Source organism: Pseudorca crassidens, chromosome 11 (assembly GCF_039906515.1).
Source record: "Pseudorca crassidens isolate mPseCra1 chromosome 11, mPseCra1.hap1, whole genome shotgun sequence".
In the NCBI taxonomy this organism is placed as follows: domain Eukaryota; kingdom Metazoa; phylum Chordata; class Mammalia; order Artiodactyla; family Delphinidae; genus Pseudorca; species Pseudorca crassidens.
The window spans coordinates 3,380,630-3,395,854 of NC_090306.1; the positions used below are offsets into that span (position 1 = coordinate 3,380,630).

A 15,225-nucleotide genomic window follows, 5' to 3' on the forward strand; every position below is an offset into this window, starting at 1 on the left:
GACCACCCCAGACACTCTGGTCCTGCTGCGGCTCTAGCCCCTGGGGCAGGGGCAGGAGTCGTACCAGCGCCCGGGAGGAGCGGCCGATCCAGGCGGCGGGGAGGCAGGAAGACTCCCGGAGGGCAGCCACATCTGGCCCGGGACGCCCGCGCCCAGCACGGCCCTGTCCTGCCCGTGGGTTCCTCCAGCTCCAACGCTGGGGATCCGGCCAGGGGTTGCTGGAGGCCCCCGGCCCCAGTCCCCGTGCTCAGCCTCGCACACCTCTTCCGTACCCGCTGTCCCGCCCGCAGTGCCCACGCCAGCTCCCGGCTTTAGTCCCCGCCCCCACCCCTCGCGCGGCAGATCGGGCCCCCACGGCCTTCCAGTTCCCGGGCCGGCCCCGCCCCCTCGTCCGGCCCCGCCCCTCGTCCGGCCCCGCCCCGCGGCCTCGCCCCGCCCCGCGGCCTCGCGGTCCAGGGTAGGCCCCGCCCCCTGTTTCCGCTGGCTGCTGCTGTGGCGGCGGCGACGCGCGAGCGCGAGAGAGCTGGACCCCGCATTCCTGGGAGCTCGGTGAGTGCGGCCCGGGACGGGTGGGGCGGCGGGCCGCGAGCCGGAGGCTCGGGATCGTGCCGGGTTACGGGCCCCGGCCGGCTGGAGGCGGGCCCACAAGCCCCCGACCCGGTCCCCGGAGGGGCGAGCGGCCCGGGGCGCCCCTGGGAGGGGTGTCGGGGGGCGGCAGTGGGCGAACTGTGGGAGGGGTGGGGTCAGCGCCCTGTGAGGGGGCGGGAGGCCCGAAGGGGACGGTGTGCGCGGCTCCCGGTAGCTAGGCGAAGAGGAGTCTGCAAGGGGAGAGGTTTCGAGGAAAACCTTTTGGAAATGCGGCTGCGGGAGTGGACGGCGGAATCCCAGGCGAAGGGATGGGGGTCTGTAGGATGCAGCAGAAAGGGGGAGCCCCGGAGCTGTCAAGGGTTTCTGACTGTGTGACCCAGTGGACCGGCTGGGGGAGGTCCATACAGCGCCCCCAGGCAGGGCCGGGGGCTCGGGCAGGGCTGGGATACTAACTGCAGCCCCCCGGCACCCCGACCACTCCTTGCGCCACCGCTGGCAGATCGGTACTCAGAGTGACAGGGCTTTGGCACGCCCCGAGGTCCGAGATGTAGTCCATCTGTGCGTCCAAGTTTGGGACTTTAAAAAACTTTGTTGTGGTTAAAAAAAAAAGAAAAAGTCCAAACAAGAAACTGGCTTCTTACTGAGAGCAGTATTTGTACTCGTGTATTTCAGAACTGGAGTCTTGGATCGCCTGTTTTTGAAAAAGATACTGGTCCCTTCTCAACCTCTTTCCCAAACGCCTGTAGTGTCTGGCGAGGTTTGAAGCACTGGTGTAGTATGGGATCCCCTGGGCTGGGCAGATCTTTTCTCCCCATCCGCCAAACAAGGATAAGACCGCAGCAGTTCACCTTTCTTTGGTTCCGAGAACCAAACTCACTATGTGAGGATGCCCTTCTGACAGGCAGCTGTCCCCTTCCCTGGGGTGACTCAGGTATCCTCCTCCAGGAAGCTTTCCTGGACTAGTGGAGAAAACTGAGGACTCATGCTCTGATCCCTGTATACCAGCCAGCTTCCCTCTCTTTACTGAAAATAGCCATAGAGAATGTTTTGTATGTATGTTCTGCTATAAAGATGTGCAGTCAGCTTGTCACCCTAAGTAATGGGAAGGGGAGGAGAGGTATTATGGACAATTTCAAAGGATGGACTGGACAAATCATTTATATTTAGCTAAGGAATGCAGCCAGGGAGGCAGAGGTTCACACTGGCTTCCTACCCTCCGCCTGGTCCTGGCAGGGCTGTTGCAGCTGAGCTGTGGGTTGTGGGGTGAGGGAAGGAAGAGGGTTGAGGTGGGTAAAACTTGAAGGGTAATTCAGTCCTACACTCACTCATTGAAGACTTGCTGTGTGCAAGGCCTGGAACGGCTGAGAGTGGACCAGAATGGAGAGGGAGTTTTTTTTGGTCTGACTTATTCAGATTTTAATCTTTCAATCTATAAAGTGATAGTTAATATGAATAACAGTAACTAGTGTTTATAAAGTAATTTGTAGGGGATCTCCCGGTGGTCCAGTGGTTATGACTCCGTGCTTTCATTGCTGAGGGCGTGGGTTGGATCCCTGGAGGGGGAACTAAGGTCCCACAAGCTGTGCTGTGCAGCCAAAGAGAATAAATAAATAAAGTAATTTGTAGTTGGCCAAGTGCTTTCTCTGCACATTAGCTGTATATAATTTTCTTTGATTCGCACATAATGTTGTAAAGCATGTGTTATTTTTAATTGTCTCCGTATAGTTTAGGAAAGTGAAGCTAAGAAAGAATAAATGACTTCTCTGAGGTCACAGAACTCATAAGTGGAAGAAGCAGAACTTGGGCTTCTCTGGTGGCGCAGTGGTTGAGAGTCCGGCCTGCCGATGCAGGGGACACGGGTTCGTGTCCCGGTCAGGGAGGATCCCACATGCTGTGGAGCGGCTGGGCCCGTGAGCCATGGCCACTGAGCCTGCGCGTCCGGAGCCTGTGCTCCACGACGGGAGAGGCCACAACAGTGAGAGGCCTGCGTACCGCAAAAAAAAAAAATTTCTAGAGTCTCTTTCAGCATTGGATATCTTAACAGTGTACAATGCTATCAGCAGCCAACCAGTCGGTTAATAAGTGTGCTTTATTTATTTGTTATTTTTTAAAAATAAATTTATCTATTTATTTATTTTTTGCTGCATTAGGTCTTTGTTACTGTGCGTGGGCTTTCTCTAGTTGCGGCAGGCGGGGGCTACTCTTCATTGTGGGGCGCGGGCTTCTCACTGTGGTGGCTTCTCTTGTTGCAGAGCATGGACTCTAGGTGCACAGGTTTCAGTAGTTGTGGCACGCCGGCTCAGTAGTTGTGGCTCATGGACTCTAGAGCGCAGGCTCAGTAGTTGTGGTGCATGGGCTTAGTTGCTCTGTGGCATATGGGATCTTCCCGGACCAGGGCTCGAACCCGTGTCCCCTGCATTGGCAGGTGGATTCTTAACCACTGCGCCACAGGGAATTCCTATTTGTTATTTTTAATTGTGGCAAAGGAACACATGACACAAATGACCATCATAACCATTTTTAAATGTACAGTTCGGTTGCATGAAGTATATTCACACTGTTCTGCAACAGAGCTCCAGAATTTTTTCGTCTGCGAAACTGAAACTGTACACCCATTAAACAACTCCCCATTTCCCCCTCCCCCCAGCCCCTGGCAACCTCCATTCTACTTAGTGTGCTTTATTAAGCTCCTACTATGTCCTTAATTAATGTCGCCCTTGAGGAGTGAGTAAGGCGAGTCTGGGTAGCTGACCAGAGTGCCAGTCGTCATCTCTGTGAACGTAACTCCGGCACGGGCCCTCTAGCACCGGCCGTATTGTTCAGTAAGAGTGAGCAGGTGAGACTAGGCAGTGGTCATGAGTTGCAAACAGCAGGATGCTTTCCTTTAGATTCTGATCTCACCATTTATTAGACGATGGCTTTGGTTAAGTTACTTAACTTCTCTACATCTCAATTTCCCCAACTGTAAAATGTACATATTGTGGTACATACTTTATAGAGAGATAAGGATTAAATTGGTTAGTGTATGCAAGAAACTAACCATGGATTTTAGAAGATAATAAATGCTAATTAAAGTTTTTATTACTTAAAAAAAAAGAGTGAGCAGCTGAGGCCTGGGCAAGGGCCTTCACCTCCTTGAGCTTTCGCTTCTGCTTGCAAAACAAGGATAACAATACTGCGCTCTCAAGGCTGTTGGAAGGAGCAGTGAGATAATGTATGTGAAGCACGTAGCTAGGGCCTCAGACACAGCAGGTGTTCAGTCAACGGTGCCTGTTATTTATAACCTAGCTGAGGAGGCTAGACTAACAAGAGAGGATGGGACTCCTTCTGCCATCAAGGCCCAGGCCTGCTGCGGTGGGCATCCCACAGACTGAGGGGATGGATCTCATCCAGGTGCCTTAGCCTGGCGCTGCACATCCTCCCTACCCATCCCGGCCGGCCTGTCTAGCCTTACCTCCCACTCCCCTTCCCCCAGGGACCCCCGGTGCCAGCCAGACTCATCTCCGAGCATGCTTCGCTCATTCCTTCCTTGTCCCTTAGTTCATACTGTTCCACCTTCCTGAAATGCTCCTCCCCACTCCCTCCTTCCCCTCTTTTGAAGATCCTACTCATGTCTGAGCTCCTTCTTGGAGCCTTCCCTGGCCACCCATCCCCAAAGAACCTCCTTTTCCTTGGAACCCCTTTGGCATTTTATGTCTTCATCTCTCCTGGCTTTTCTACACTGCCTGGGGTCCAGATCCTTTAGTATGTATATCTTAGTACAAGAGTCTGCGCTGAGTTCTGATGATGCAAAAATGAAAATGGTAAATGTCCTTGTCTTCATGGGGCATAAAACGCAGTAAAGGGTTAAGAAAGGGCTTCAAAAAATGACAATTTAGGGACTTCCCTGGTGGGCCACTGGTTAAGAATCTGCACTTCCACTGCAAGGCACACGGGTTTGATCCCTGGTCAGGGAACTAAGATCCCGCATGCCACGTGGTGTGGCCCCCCCCCCCCAAAAAAAGACAATTAAAAATATAAGGTGAATAGCTTATGAGAGTAGAATGTGGTTTCAAACAGAGGGATAAATCACCCTGATGCTAGAGGACCACCTCATGCAGCAGGTGGTGTTGGATGCGAACTTTGAAGTGTGGCTTGCATTTCTACAGAAGGGAAGAAAGGTCAGCCTGAGGAATGGCATTAAGAAAGTGCTGGGGTTTGGAATAGCTCAGTCGGGCCAATGAGTGGGTTGTGTGGGAGGAGCCAGAGAGACAAAAGGCTGGACAGGTAGACAGTGACCATATTATGGGTGGCTTCAAATGTCCAGCCAAGGAATTTCCTCCATCCATGCATTGAAATTAAGTGTCTCCCATGCGCTGCCTGCTGGTGCTGGGGGGACTGCAGTTAACCTTGGGGGGCCTGGGAACCTTGCCGGTTTTTGAGTAGGGGTCGCAGAAGCAGGGCTAGGCCTGTGGAGGGCGAGTATGGGGTCTGTGAAGAGAGGAAATCATGGTGGGGAGAGTGGCTGGGCAGCTGTGAGGAACAAACCTGAGACATTTTGGAAGTAGGATTGAGACCATCAATGGATTGACGGGATGGGGTGGAGAGGAAACGATGCAGGGGGACTGGAGGGGATTCTGGGCTGGGTGATGGTGAGGATGCAGGGCCATTTGTTCTTTTCAGGGTGGCATCATCGCTCCTCCAACTAGATTGGAAGCCCCTCAGGGCATAGATTTTCTTTGCCCCTGTGTTCTCCTCGGCCCCTCACTCACCTCCGAGGGGCACAGAATAGGCTCAGCGTGGACCCGGATGTTCTCAAGAAATGCATCTTTTTTTTTTTTTAATTGACAATTTATTTTATTTTTAAAATTTATTTATTTTATTTATTTATTTTTGGCAGTGTTGGGTCTTTGTTGCTGCACGGGCTTCTCATTGCGGTGGCTTCTCTTGTTGTGGAGCACGGGCTCTAGGCGCGCGGGCTTCAGTAGTTGTGGCACGTGAGCTCAGTAGTTGTGGCTCGTGGGCTCTAGAGTGCAGGCTCAGTAGCTGCGGTGCACGGGCTTAGTTGCTCCGCAGCATGTGGGATCTTCCCGGACCAGGGCTCGAGCCTGTGTCCCCTGCATTGGCAGGCGGATTCTCAACCACTGCGCCACCAGGGAAGCCCGCAAGAAACGCATCTTGTCATGGGGACGTAACATACAGCGTGGTGACTGGAGTTAACAATCAGACTGTGTTATAAATTGAAAGTTGCTGAGGACTTCCCCGGTGGCGCAGTGGTTAAGAATCTACCTGCCAATGCAGGGGACACGGGTTCGAGCCCTGGTCCGGAAAGATCCCGCATGCAGTGGAACAACTAAGCCCGCGAGCCACAACTACTGACCCTGCGCTCTAGAGCCCGCGAGCCACAACTACTGAAGCCTGCGTGCCTAGAGCCTGTGCTCTGTGACAAGAGAAGACACCGCAGTGAGAAGCCGGCGCACTGCGATGAAGAGCAGCCCCCGCTCGCTGCAACTAGAGGAAGCCCGTGCACAGCAACAAAGACCCAATGCAGCCAAAAATAAATATATTAAAAAAAAAAGTTGCTGAGATAGTCAGATTGTAAAAGTTCTCATCACAAGAAAGACATTTTGTAACTGTGTGGTGATGGATGTTAACTAGACTTGTGATCATTTTGCAATATGTACAAATATCCAATCCTTATGTTGAAACGAATATGTGATATGCCAGTTATATCACAATTTAAAAAGTGCCCATTTGCCCCCCCCCAAAAAAAAAGACACAACTGAATCTTGCACCTTCTAGAATCCCAAGTTTGCATCCACGGCAGTATTTGTACACTGGCCTGGCTGTCTCTGGAGTCATGTTTCCGCAGAGAGCCAAATGTTTCCTGTATATATCTTCACACCCCAAATTAACTACCCTTTCAACTTCTGCTACAATTTTATCTCTCACTTGATGGCCATTTCCCACCAAGTTTTTATTGCTCCTCAAGAGTAACTTTAGATGTGGCAGAGATGGAAACAAGAGAGTTGTCTATTCCTTTACCTCAGCCTCAGTTGTCTATTCCTTTGATTTGTGTGAATCAAACTCACATCTCAGTAAAGTTACACACTTTTCAGTATCTTGAAACTTTGTCTCACTTGTGAGTGGTCAAAATTACAAATGTTAAATCCCTGGATGCCAAGGGGCCACCCCAGAGATGGCAGATACCTGGCACGGACACACTTACCGCTAGAATGACCCGTAGCAGACATCACTAGTTGATCATGGCTGTCTTTCCCATCGAGCCAGGGCTTGGTCTCTGTCATCATGCTTTAGCACCCACCACCAGCTGAGTGGCCTGCACAGCGGCTGGAATGCATTTGCTCTTTCTGGCCTTCTCCAGCTGTTGAATGATTGGGTTCTCTATGGGAGACTGCAGCCCGAAGAGTGGCCATTGCTGGACAGAATTCACCCTGGAGTGGCTTCACAGCGAAATGATGACCTAATGTTTCATTTATTTTCCTGCAGGAATATCCTGGGATCTTCTCTGATCTGTCAGCAGCCAAGGTGTTCGCAGGAAATTCAAGGAAAACAGGTCAGTGCTGGTCTGGGTCCTCTGTGTGCTGGGACCTCTGAAAGTCCACGTGGTATAAACTGTCTAAAGCCAGAGTCTCTCTTGCCCTTTCACTGTGGCTTGGGGAGGGAGGATAGAGTGGGATGTTGACATCTTCTAGCTGTCTCTCTGCCCCAGCTCTCGACGTTGAATTGATGAGCTCCTTAAATGGGGCTTTGGGAGCCGGGAGAGATTTCCCTCCTCCCCACTGTTTCTGAATGGTGGCCGGCAGTATTCTTAATTTCTTTCTTGACCACCCTTATTGTAGGGAGGGAGCCTAGGGAAGCAGGAGAGGCCTGTAACTTCCTGCTTCCTGTCTCCTCCCACCAGCCGGCCAGAAAAGAATCTGTGGGAATCAGACCAATCCCACCTGTGTCTGTTCCTCTATCCTGGCTGCTGCAGGAATGCCCCTGGCCCTCCGGTGGTGGGCACCCTCTGCCAGGATGCTCACTGGGGGTCCTCATCTCTGCTCCTGCAGGCTCCAGGGGTCTTGCTGGTAGCTTCATCGTTCCTAGCACCTGTGCGTCGAGGCCCCTGCGGAGCTGGAGCTGGGCAGGAGCTACCCAGGTCGCTGGTGTGGATGGTGCCGATTCACGTTCCGGGGGTGCTGCGTACAGACCTGGGTCTTTTTAAATTTATTTATTTATTTTTGGCTGTGTTGGGTCTTCGTTTCTGTGCGAGGGCTTTCTCCAGTTGCGGCGAGCAGGGGCCAATCTTCATCGCAGTGTGCGGACGTCTCACTGTCACGGCTCCCATTGTGGAGCACAGGCTCTAGAGCACAGGCTCAGTAGTTGTGGCTCATGGGCCCAGTTGCTCCGTGGCAAGTGGGATCTTCCCAGACCAGGGCTCGAACCCCTGTCCCCTGCATTGGCAGGTGGATTCTTAACCACTGCACCACCAGGGAAGCCCAGACCTGGGTCTTTTAATGTTTTAATTGATGTGTGTATTACCCTGTGGCTTCCTCCTGGGGGGTGATCTGTAAACCTCTTACCTTCAAGAACCCAGCTGCGTGGTGGTGGGGTGGTGTGGTGAGAAGGAGGGTGCTGGCTGGTAGCTTTTCTTGCCAAAGGTTCCCTCCTCTTTGAGTCCCAGCGGAGATTAATTGGAGTCCCGGGAGTGGCTGCGGACCTGTGGCTGGCCTGCCCGTGCCTTGCACATGATACTCAGATGCCGGGATTCATATTTGTCATTGTCATCATTGGCCACAGTTTCAGACTCTTTACATATGTCCACAACTAATTTAATTTAAATCGTATTAAATCTTAATTTAACTCTCATTTAGCTTTCATGAGAGTCCTGTGAGGTAGCTATCATTTCTCCCTGTTTCACAGTGACAGCGGCTGAGGTGGAGTGCAGGTCAGAGACTTGCCTAAGACCACGTCTTTAGTGCCAGGAGAGCAGCGGCTCACACCCAGGCCATCTGATTCCCACTGCCCCTGCCCTTCGCAGCAGACCTGCGGCAAGGAATCTGCTTCCCATCCCTCCTGGAGTCTGGAGTCTGTTGCAGCTGGGATGCAGGGCTCCCATTTTAAGTCTTCCCCCCTCCCCCCGGGGCTTGGGGGGTGTCTGCTTTCAATCTTGCTGCCCTGGGATTTGGGGCACTGCCTACGGGAGGACTGGCTGTGCAGCCAGGCGCGAGGCCAGGACGAGGGAAACCAGTCTGCTGAGAATCAGGTGGCAGGGAGGAGGGACTTGAGGACAAGTGGGTGAGGGTCCTCACGGCTCATGGCACGTCCCACCCCATCACAGAGACCCACGGGGCCCGCCCTGGGGGGCCTCAAGGGAGGAGACAGATGGGCCTGCGTCACCAGCCCTTTCTAGCCAGACGACTGTCCTCCTCTGCGTCTGTTTGAAGGCAAAGTGAGGGAGACCTGCGTGAAGGCCTTTCCGGACGGGAAGTTTATCCTCTCCGAAGGCCTTGGCCTTCACAGCCTTTGGTTTGGCCGTTTCTTGTCCTGCGCCTGCGCCTGTGGGATGGTGACCAGCTCCCGGTGGAGCTTCTCGTCCCACCTCTCCTGGTTAGGTCCCCTGTGACGGGCTGGTTGGTTCTTCAGGCCGGTCTCCTCCCCGCCTTCGCTCAGATGCCTTCTCGCACTGGTGAGCGTGGTTTCTGAGTGGACGAAGGGCTGCCTGGGTCTCCGCTTCCAGTCTGGGGGCCTCCCCACCGCCCTCCTCTCACAAGAACCTCCTCTGCCCCTGGCCTCGAGGTGCACGGAGGAGGGAGGGGTGAGGTTCATGAGTGAACAGGTGATCTGGGTCCTGATGGAAGCCGGGCGGGGGGGCGGAGATTGTCCACAGAGATGCGCGCCGGTCTGGTTAGCGGCAGGGTCTCTGCGGCCCCTTGCATTTTGCCTGCCTCCTGCCCCAGCCCCACGCACTTGGGAGCGAGAGGCCCCATCGCTGGACCCGAGCCCAACGAGTTCATAATTTCAGCTTCCGTCACAGCCCCAGCCTGGTGAAATGAGAATATCTGCCTGGTGGAGGCCAGCTTCCACCCGCCCTCCCCTCGAACCAAAAAACACAACCCAAACTCAGCCCGCAGTGGCCGGGCTCCCGGAAGGGGCGGCCTGAGGGAACATGTCTGGGGGGGCTCACCGGTCAGCGCGGCACTTTGGGCCCCACTCGGCAGCCATGTGTAGATGGTTTTTGAGTGTCTGTTGTTTAATACTACCTGTGCTTTTGAGTTTACCACCCGCTCCCCGCTCTGCCTTCCTCCCCACTCCCCTTCCAGTGCCTGGAAATTTATTGCACTTTGAATACTTGCTTACTTTCCAAGAGCCTCGTGATCATTTCTACACCCAGCGTCAGCATTTGTTAAAGTATCTGACCTTGTGCTGGAAACAGGAAAGGATGGGGGTGGAGGACCATCCAGGGCGCCTGGAGAGTCAGGCAGCGCAGCCAGTCTCCTGGAACCTCCCCCTTGTTGGGGAGGCTTGGCTGTCACTGCAGGAAGGCCGAGGGTCCCGCAGCCTCCTGTGTAGGATCTTGGCGTGTTCCTGGCCTTGGCCTTGGCAGCTCAGGGCCGCTGCCAACCCTCACAGCACCTTTGTGCAGATCCAAAAATGCCCTTCCTCAGGTGAACAAGAAAAATTAGAGCGAGCAAATTCTTGTAAAGCCTGAACAACGTCCCACTCCACCTGGGCCGGCCTTCTAGAGCCCTGGCGGGCGGCGGCCCAGTACCTGTGCTGCATCCCAGCACATCCTGTGCTCCTCTCACCCCCAGGGAGGAAAGGGTGTCAGGTTCAGAGTCAGGGAGAGGGCCAGGGGTAGGAACGGGCCTCTGAGAACAGTGGATGGACAGATGAGGGGAGCGGTCTCGGGGATGCTCAGCGCAAGGTTGGGACAGGGTGTGGCCGTGCACTAGTGCGTGTGTGTGGTGGTGAGTGTGTGTGTGCTTGTCCTAGCAAGTTTGTGTGGGGGGGAGTTCTCCCACATTGTTCTCTCAGCTAAGAGGCCCACCTGAGCCCTTTCAATGGGTCAGTATATACCTGTGTCGTGAATGCCCCTCCTTGGAGGGGAGTGTGAAACGAACACAGAACCTGGCCGCCTGCCCCAGTGCGGAGGCTGAGGCTTTGGCCCAACGCTCTCCAGCAAGCCCCGGGGGCGAGCGGGGCAGAGAGTCCTGCCCCAGCGAGTCCCCACCCTGTAGAAGGGCTCAGAGGAGCAGCCGGGCTGGGTGGGAGTGGGGGGATGGGCACACGTAGAATGGGTGGGAGTGGGGGGATGGGCACGCGTAGAATGACACATGTTGCTTTAGAGAAAGTGAGGTAGAGGTCTGGGCTTGCCATTTCCCACTCGTCCCATCCTGGAAGATTCTAAACAGCTTTGTTTACAATCGGACACGCAGATGGCAGAGTCCTGCGTGAGGAAGAGCGTTGGGTCCCCCAGGAAGGCAGGTAGGTTTGAAGCCAGAGTTCAGCTCTGGATGCAGCACATGGGACCGGAGCGGGGGAGGGGAATCTCTCGGAGCATCCCCAGGCCAGAGTCACTCTGCATTAGCAGCCATGGCAAAGGGGTTCCCAATGCTTGCCGCTGAGATGGGCCGGGTGGGGAGGAAGTGCCAGTCCAGGGCCACCCCCCACCGTGCAGGCTGTGGACAGCAGAGAGGGAGTCGGGGTGGAACCACCGTCTGGGCTCTGCCCCTCGCCTACTGCAGACTGAGAAGCTGGAGCTGGCGGTGGCTGGCTGGCCTGTGTCCGTGAATGTCTTCTATGAGGGGCAGTCATTCCCCACAGTGCAGGGAGACTAATACAGGACACTGGCCCATCAAGGACAGGGTTGGGTGGACCGCTCTCTGAGGACCGGCGGAGGAACGCAGGGGAGATGGGGCTGGGCCTTGAGGGACGGGGATGCAGGGGTGGATGGCAAGCTGGGCGTGGCCCGGTGATTGGGCTGGAAGGGGGAGGAGCAAGCTGTCAAGGCGGGGCCTCTTCACTCTGGGGTACCTGAAATGTCCCCCAGAGGAGACTGACCTCAGCAGACTAGCAGTGGGGAGCTGGTGTTGGTCCCCGGACAGGGGAATGACAGGATGAAAACAAATTTTTCGGAAAAATAAGCTTGTCACAGAATCCAATTTTTTTTTGCGTGTGTGTGTGTGTGTGTGTGTGTGTGTGTGTGTGTGTGTGTGTGTTACGCGGGCCTCTCACTGTTGTGGCCTCTCCCGTTGCGGAGCACAGGCTCCGGACGCGCAGGCTCAGCGGCCATGGCTCACGGGCCCAGCCGCTCCGCGGCATGTGGGATCTTCCCGGACCGGGGCACGAACCTGTGTCCCCTGCATCGGCAGGCGGACGCTCAACCACTGCGCCACCAGGGAAGCCCCCCAAGGTGAATTTTTTTAAAGTACTTCTTTGTTGTTGTTGTTGCAAAAATAATACAAACTCCTTATAACCGTCAAGCGTTCCAGAACTGGTAGAAAAGGAGAGCCTCCTGTAATCCTGCACCTCAGGGACAATCGCTGTTAGCACTTTGACTTATATTCCTTGTAGGTATTTTAATGATAGACTAGTATCCAGCTGTCTACCTATTATCTTATCAATTTCCGTAAATAGCATTGTGTTACACTAACTGGAAACTTCTTTAGCCGTCCTCCCGCAGCCGTGCCCATAGCACTGGGCGGGGCTCAGCTGGTCCCATCACCTGAGCTTGTGAACGCGGTGGCAGCCACCTGGTGGCTCTGCAGGGCCTGGATGGTCCAGGAGCCCCTTGGGCACGTGTTGGGCTGGTGTTGGCTCTTGGCTGGGCCTCTCTTCCCCACATGATTTCTCATTCTCCAGGGAACTGGCCTTTTAAGTGAAAACAGAATCTCCAAGACCCCTTGAGATGCAGGCTCTGAGGTCTCACAATGTATATCCACCTGCCGCTTGGCCAGAGCAAGTCACCGCACCCGCTGGAACTCCAGGGCTGGGGCAAAGACGCCGCCTCTTGATGGGAGGACTGGCAAAGGCACGTCAAGGGCAAGTGTGTGCAGCGGTGGGAGGGCAGGGGTGTGCAGCCCCTGCACGGGCCCAGAAGCAGGAGGATTAGAATGTTGGGGGCTAGACGCCACAGACCTTTGGAAGACAGCCCAGGCTCGGTCCCTTCTCAGCCCCCTCTGACCGGATGGGTCACCCAGGGAAACTGGCAAGGCGGGATGCTTCATCCTCCTGCTGGCTTAGAGGTGTCGTTCCAGGTGGATTCTGTGTGGATGTGTGTGAGGGGCTTGTCTGGCCGGAGGTGAGAGTGAGCTAGAGCGCGGGCCTCGTAATGGACGGCTTCTCCGGCCCGCGGGCTGTGGAAGCAGAGCGGGAGCCTGCCTGCTCTCTGGAAGCTGCTGGCAGCTCCGCTGCTCGGTACCTGCTGCTAATTTTCATGGCATCTCCGAAGAATGTGCGTCAGTGAGTGAAGCCAGCCAGTCACTCTAGACTCAGGCCTCTGCTGGGAACTCATTCATTCATTTGCCCAGCAAACAGGGCACCTCCTGTGCTCCAGCCTTTCTCCCCATCCCCTCCTACCCTCAGAGGTGGAGTGAGAAGACCCAGCCTGCAGGATGACTTCACTTCCCAGACAACTCACAATGGACTTAACATTCTGACTCCCTGTGACGTATTCCTTTGTATAGTTTTCTCATCACCTGCCATGCGTGGTAACTCTTCTTTCCTGGGAAATGCCTCAAATGACAGAGACAGGAGGAAACACTGGGGCGGGGAGAGCCAGCTCCGGGTCATTAAGGAGTGCCACTTCCAGTTTCAAGGAGGATGCTTCCACGGAGCCGCTGGGGGAGAAATCCTCCCTGGGACTCACATCCATCAAACTCCCCTCTCCCTGGAGCCCCCAGGCTGGCCTTGATGAACTGCGCTTTCCTCACCGCCCGCCCCGTGTTCTTTTGCCTGTCAACTGCCTGGTGGTTTGTGCATTCATCAAACTAGAACAAAGGCTGAGAGGGCTTTCGCATTTGAAAACCCCTTGGTGTTTTATTTTCTCTCTGCCCCTCTTGGAAAAGAAATGTTTTGTGGCCGAAAGGTTCACTGTGAAACAGTCCACGCTGCACAGCTCAGCCTCTTGGCCATTCTCCTCCTTGGCTGTGCTGGGAGAGAATGGACCCGGCTCAGCGACAGGGCTTGGTGGGGACTGGAGGATGGGAGGCAGCCAGCAGCTGCAGCTGCCCTGATGCTTCCCTGGGTGCTGGGGGCGCCGGCGTCATGCTACCGTGGCAGGGTGCATGATATCTGATCAGCTCACGGGCTTAGTGTATCCCGGTGCTCAGTGTTGAGGAGAACGTGCAGAGCTGACGCTGCAGACCTCGGAGAAATCTGGCATCACAAGCAAGACAAGAAACCTCAGCCGCTCCTTTTGGCCAAGGAATTGGAAAAACTAAACGGAGGTCCTCAGCCTGTGCCAACTGAGCGTTTGCTGCTTTGAGGCGGATGGTAGGTAAACTGTCCATCAGCGGAGACCCAAGAGGCCTGTCTCTGACTTTTGACTTCCCTGCCCATGCCTCCACCCCCCAGTTCTGGTTCCCTGTGGCTGCGAGGATAATTCTTACTTCCATATCATCAAGAGTTATAATATCACTTCATCAGCAAGTGAATGACCACTTCGTTTTATGTCTAACTCCTTGGGCGAGAAACACAGTCTAGGAAAGGAACAGGAGATTTTTTTTTTTTTTCTTTTTTGACATGCGGGATCTTAGTTCCTTGACCAGGAATCGAACCCACGCCCCCTGCAGTGGAAGCGCAGAGTCTTTTTTTTTTTTTTTGTATAAATTTATTTATTTTATTTATGTATTTTTGGCTGCGTTGGGTCTTCATTGCTGCATGCAGGCTTTCTCTAGTTGTGGTGAGCGGGGGCTACTCTTCGTTGCGGTGTGCGGGCTTCTCATTGCAGTGGCTTCTCTTTGTTGTGGAGCACGGGCTCTAGGCTTCCGGGCTTCAGTAGTTGTGACACACAGGCTCAGTAGTTGTGGCTCGTGGGCTGTAGAGCTCAGGCTCAGTAGTTGTGGCGCACGGGCTTCGTTGCTCCGCGGCATGTGGGATCTTCCCGGACCAGCGCTCGAACTCGCATCCCCTGCATTGGCAGGCAGATTCTCAACCACTGCGCCACCAGGGAAGCCTGGAAGTGTGGAGTCTTAACCACTGGACCGCCAGGGAAGTCCCACTACTGGCCACTCTGACTCTGCGAGGGTCCGAGGCGTCTTTGAGCCCTGGTGCTCTGTGTGGTAAGAGCTTCAGCCAGTGTTGGCTTAGGTGAGTCCCACACCTTTTCTGTTCTAAGCTACCAAAGGCCTTCTCGATTTCATCGTGTTCTCCCATTTCCCCCTGAGGTTCGGCCTCGCAGCGTCCGTGGCACCCGGGCATGGGCTCTGGAGGCCGAGTAGGAAGGGATGGGATTGCTGTAGCCAGAACCCTCAGTGTAGGGCTTGGAAGAGAAGCCAGCCTGACCAGCTGAAGCCTCATGCCTGACAGTCACAGCTAATCTGGAATGAAAAGCGATGTTACCTCTGTTTCATCATCCACTTTCATCACTGCTTATCCAGATGGCTGATGGTGCCGTGCCTGTGAGCGAAGTGGGGGGACCTGACGCTCTGT

At 54.7% G+C, this 15,225-nt stretch overlaps 1 protein-coding gene across 1 annotated transcript in view; it reads left to right on the forward strand.

The window, feature by feature from the left end:
- The first annotated feature begins 483 nt into the window (after positions 1–483).
- Positions 484–15,225, forward strand: part of TSPAN9 (tetraspanin 9) — a 183,112-nt gene continuing 168,370 nt past the window's right edge. Inside the window, exons 1-2 of the mRNA XM_067695428.1 lie at positions 484–549; positions 7,078–7,144. The gene's annotated coding sequence lies outside the window, so the exon portion shown is untranslated. The remainder of the gene's footprint in view (positions 550–7,077; positions 7,145–15,225) is intronic.